The sequence below is a fragment of the Salvelinus alpinus genome, chromosome 20 (assembly GCF_045679555.1).
Source record: "Salvelinus alpinus chromosome 20, SLU_Salpinus.1, whole genome shotgun sequence".
NCBI lineage: Eukaryota > Metazoa > Chordata > Actinopteri > Salmoniformes > Salmonidae > Salvelinus > Salvelinus alpinus.
Genome location: NC_092105.1, coordinates 6,912,946 through 6,919,139, shown reverse-complemented (window position 1 = coordinate 6,919,139; position 6,194 = coordinate 6,912,946).

Genomic DNA, 6,194 nt, shown 5'->3' with positions numbered 1-6,194 from the left:
ATTTCTCTTTCTCCCAAATACAGTCAGCTGATGTTCTAAATGAGCTGCAAAATCTGGACCCTTACAAATCAGCCGGGCTAGATAATCTGGACCCTTTCTTTCTAAAACTATCTGCTGAAATTGTTGCCACCCCTATTACTAGCCTCTTCAACCTCTCTTTCGTGTCGTCTGAGATCCCCAAAGATTGGAAAGCAGCTGCGGTTATCCCCCTCTTCAAAGGGGGGGACACCCTTGACCCTAACTGCTACAGACCTATATCTATCCTACCCTGCCTTTCTAAGGTCTTCGAAAGCCAAGTCAACAAACAGATTACCGACCATTTCGAATCCCACCACACCTTCTCCGCAATGCAATCTGGTTTCAGAGCTGGTCATGGGTGCACCTCAGCCACGCTCAAGGTCATAAACGATATCGTAACCGCCATCGATAGGAAACAATACTGTGCAGCCGTATTCATTGACCTGGCCAAGGCCTTTGACTCTGTCAATCACCACATCCTCATTGGCAGACTCGACAGCCTTGGTTTCTCTAATGATTGCCTCGCCTGGTTCACCAACTACTTCTCTGATCGAGTTCAGTGTGTCAAATCGGAGGGTCTGTTGTCCGGGCCTCTGGCAGTCTCTATGGGGGTGCCACAGGGTTCAATTCTTGGACCGACTCTCTTCTCTGTTTACATCAATGATGTCGCTCTTGCTGCTGGTGATTCTCTGATCCACCTCTACGCAGACGACACTATTCTGTATACTTCTGGCCCTTCTTTTGACACTGTGTTAACAACCCTCCAGGCGAGCTTCAATGCCATACAACTCTCCTTCCGTGGCCTCCAACTGCTCTTAAATACAAGTAAAACCAAATGCATGCTCTTCAACCGATCACTGCCTGCTCCTGCCCGCCTGTCCAACATCACTACTTTGGACGGCTCTGACTTAGAATATGTGAACACCTACAAATACCTAGGTGTCTGGTTAGACTGTAAACTCTCCTTCCAGACTCACATCAAACATCTCCAATCCAAAGTCAAATCTAGAATTGGCTTCCTATTCCGCAACAAAGCATCCTTTACTCATGCTGCCAAACATACCCTTGTAAAACTGACCATCCTACCAATCCTCGACTTCGGTGATGTCATTTACAAAATAGCCTCCAAAACCCTACTCAATAAATTGGATGCAGTCTATCACAGTGCCATCCGTTTTGTCACCAAAGCCCCATATACTACCCACCACTGCGACCTGTACACTCTCGTTGGCTGGCCCTCGCTTCATACTCGTCGCCAAACCCACTGGTTCCAGGTCATCTACAAGACCCTGCTAGGTAAAGTCCCCCCTTATCTCAGCTCGCTGGTCACCATAGCAGCACCTACCTGTAGCACGCGCTCCAGCAGGTATATCTCTCTAGTCACCCCCAAAACCAATTCTTCCTTTGGACGCCTCTCCTTCCAGTTCTCTGCTGCCAATGACTGGAACGAACTACAAAAATCTCTGAAACTGGAAACACCTATCTCCCTCACTAGCTTTAAGCACCAGCTGTCAGAGCAGCTCATAGATTACTGCACCTGTACATAACCCATCTACAATTTAGCCCAAACAACTACCTCTTTACCTACTGTATTTATTTATTAATTTATTTTGCTCCTTTGCACCCCATTATTTCTGTCTCTACTTTGCACTTTCTTCCACTGCAAACCAACCATTCCATTGTTTTGTTTTTTTGTTTTTATTTTACTTGCTGTGTTGTACTCACTTCGCCTCCATGGCCTTTTATATTTTTATTTATTTATACATATATTTGTTTGCCTTCACCTCCCTTATCTCACCTCACTTGCTCACATTGTATATAGACTTATTTATTTTTTTCACTGTATTATTGACTATATGTTTGTTTTACTCCATGTGTAACTATGTGTTGTTGTATGTGTCGAACTGCTTTGCTTTATCTTGGCCAGGTCGCAATTGTAAATGAGAACGTGTTCTCAATTTGCCTACCTGGTTAAATAAAGGTTAAATAAAAAAAATAAAAATAAAAATTTCACTGTAAGGTCTACTACACCTGTTGTATTCAGCATTTCACTGTAAGGTCTACCTACACCTGTTGTATTCGGCATTTCACTGTAAGGTCTACACCTGCTGTATTCAGCATTTCACTGTAAGGTCTACACCTGCTGTATTCAGCATTTCACTGTAAGGTCTACACCTGTTGTATTCAGCATTTCACTGTAAGTTCTACTACACCTGTTGTATTCGGCATTTCACTGTGAGGTCTACTACACCTGTTGTATTCAGCATTTCACTGTAAGGTCTTCTACACCTGTTGTATTCAGCATTTCACTGTAAGGTCTACCTACACCTGTTGTATTCAGCATTTCACTGTAAGTTCTACTACACCTGTTGTATTCAGCATTTCACTGTGAGGTCTACTACACCTGTTGTATTCAGCATTTCACTGTAAGGTCTTCTACACCTGTTGTATTCAGCATTTCACTGTAAGGTCTACCTACACCTGTTGTATTCAGCATTTCACTGTGAGGTCTACTACACCTGTTGTATTCAGCATTTCACTGTAAGGTCTTCTACACCTGTTGTATTCAGCATTTCACTGTAAGGTCTACTACACCTGTTGTATTCAGCATTTCACTGTAAGGTCTACTACACCTGTTGTATTCATAATTTCACTGTAAGGTCTACTACACCTGTTGTATTCAGCATTTCACTGTAAGGTCTACACCTGTTGTATTCAGCATTTCACTGTAAGTTCTACTACACCTGTTGTATTCGGCATTTCACTGTAAGTTCTACACCTGTTGTATTCAGCATTTCACTGTGAGGTCTACTACACCTGTTGTATTCAGCATTTCACTGTAAGGTCTTCTACACCTGTTGTATTCAGCATTTCACTGTAAGGTCTACCTACACCTGTTGTATTCAGCATTTCACTGTAAGGTCTACCTACACCTGTTGTATTCAGCATTTCACTGTGAGGTCTACTACACCTGTTGTATTCGGCGCATGTGACGAATACACTTTGATTTGATTTGATTTGATAATTTTCACATTGCCGTTGGAAAAATATTGTGAAGACCTGACAAAAAAAAAAAGTGCTATATTATCTATCATAGATATGACTGTGATACGTGGTTGTGTCTCCTCGATGAATGCACTTACTGTAAGTAGCTCCTGGATAAGAGCATCTGCTAAATGACTACAACTTAAATTATATAGAGATGCAGATCCTTGTTGATCTTGTAGTCTGGACCGTCCACAGCAAACGTAGACCTGCCACTCAACCAAACACGACCAAAATAGATGAGTCTGAGAGGGACATAGAGACATGTAGATCAGTCAGAGGGGGACAGAGAGACATACAGTTCAGTATGAGAAGGACAGAGAGACATGTAGATCAGTCAGAGGGGGACAGAGAGACAGACAGATCAGTATGAGAGGGACAGAGAGACATGTAGATCAGTATGAGAGAGATAGAGAGACATACAGATCAGTATGAGAGAGACAGAGAGACATGAAGATCAGTATGAGAGAGACAGAGAGACATACAGATCAGTATGAGAGAGACAGAGAGACATGTAGATCAGTCAGAGGGGGACAGAGAGACAGACAGATCAGTATGAGAGAGACAGAGAGACATACAGATCAGTATGAGAGAGACAGAGAGACATGAAGATCAGTATGAGAGAGACAGAGAGACATACAGATCAGTATGAGAGAGACAGAGAGACATACAGATCAGTATGAGAGAGACAGAGAGACATGAAGATCAGTATGAGAGAGACAGAGAGACATACAGATCAGTATGAGAGAGACAGAGAGACATGTAGATCAGTCAGAGAGGGACAGAGAGACATGTAGATCAGTCAGAGAGGGACAAAGAGACATACAGATCAGTATGAGCGAGACAGAGACATACAGTTCAGTATGAGACAGACAGAGAGACAGACAGATCAGTATGAGAGAGACAGAGAGACATACAGATCAGTATGAGAGAGACAGAGAGACATGAAGATCAGTATGAGAGGGACAGAGAGACATGAAGATCAGTATGAGAGAGACAGAGAGACATGTAGATCAGTATGAGAGGGACAGAGAGACATGTAGATCAGTATGAGAGGGACAGAGAGACATACAGATCAGTATGAGACAGACAGAGAGACATGTAGATCAGTATGAGAGGGACAGAGAGACATGTAGATCAGTATGAGAGGGACAGAGAGACATGTAGATCAGTATGAGAGGGACAGAGAGACATGTAGATCAGTATGAGAGGGACAGAGAGACATACAGATCAGTATGAGACAGACAGAGAGACATGTAGATCAGTATGAGAGGGACAGAGAGACATGTAGATCAGTATGAGAGGGACAGAGAGACATACAGATCAGTATGAGACAGACAGAGAGACATGTAGATCAGTATGAGAGAGACAGAGAGACATACAGATCAGTATGAGAGAGACAGAGAGACAAATAGTAGATAATAGTTGATTGAGTCCTTCGGGTATGTGAGACACCATGAACAATATTTTAATGGGAAAATGTTCAGTTCAGACAATAAGAAAGTGGACACCCCGCCGAGGGGCGGAGCTGGAGAAATGTGGACAGAGCTTTAGACACAGCGACTAATCATCTATGAGATGATAGTTTGATCCGTGATACAGCGACTAATCATCCACGAGATGATAGTTTTAACTGTGATACAGCGACTAATCATCCACGAGATGATAGTTTTAACTGTGATACAGCGACTAATCATCCATGAGATGATAGTTTTAACTGTGATACAGCGACTAATCATCCATGAGATGATAGTTTTAACTGTGATACAGCGACTAATCATCCACGAGATGATAGTTTTAACTGTGATACAGCGACTAATCATCCACGAGATGATAGTTTTAACTGTGATACAGCGACTAATCATCCATGAGATGATAGTTTTAACTGTGATACAGCGACTAATCATCCATGAGATGATAGTTTTAACTGTGATACAGCGACTAATCATCCACGAGATGATAGTTTTAACTGTGATACAGCGACTAATCATCCACGAGATGATAGTTTTAACTGTGATACAGCGACTAATCATCCACGAGATGATAGTTTTAACTGTGATACAGCGACTAATCATCCACGAGATGATAGTTTTAACTGTGATACAGCGACTAATCATCCACGAGATGATAGTTTTAACTGTGATACAGCGACTAATCATCCACGAGATGATAGTTTTAACTGTGATACAGCGACTAATCATCCATGAGATGATAGTTTTAACTGTGATACAGCGACTAATCATCCACGAGATGATAGTTTTAACTGTGATACAGCGACTAATCATCCACGAGATGATAGTTTTAACTGTGATACAGCGACTAATCATCCATGAGATGATAGTTTTAACTGTGATACAGCGACTAATCATCCACGAGATGATAGTTTTAACTGTGATACAGCGACTAATCATCCACGAGATGATAGTTTTAACTGTGATACAGCGACTAATCATCCACGAGATGATAGTTTTAACTGTGATACAGCGACTAATCATCCATGAGATGATAGTTTTAACTGTGATACAGCGACTAATCATCCACGAGATGATAGTTTTAACTGTGATACAGCGACTAATCATCCACGAGATGATAGTTTTAACTGTGATACAGCGACTAATCATCCACGAGATGATAGTTTTAACTGTGATACAGCGACTAATCATCCATGAGATGATAGTTTTAACTGTGATACAGCGACTAATCATCCACGAGATGATAGTTTTAACTGTGATACAGCGACTAATCATCTATGAGATGATAGTGTTAACCGTGTTGTGAGGCAAGACACTGTTTGTTTACAATGACATTGTTTACAAAATAATGAATTGAAGAAAGTTTATATAAATGGATATACCAATCCCAGACTGACCTTTAAACACAAAGCTGTCCCAGCTACAGGTTGTTGGCTGCCTCTAGGTTTCTCTAGGTTTCTTCCTGATGTAACAAGAGCTTTATAAATACATTGGATATGATTTGCCTCCCAAAGCCCCCTGGGAAGATGATGATGTCATGGTTGTAGGTGTAGATGGTCAGTTTGGCCAGATCTGTGATGTTGCCCCTAGCGACGGTCAGTTTGGCCAGATCTGTGACGTTGCCCCTAGCGACAATCAGTTTGGCCAGATCTGTGACGT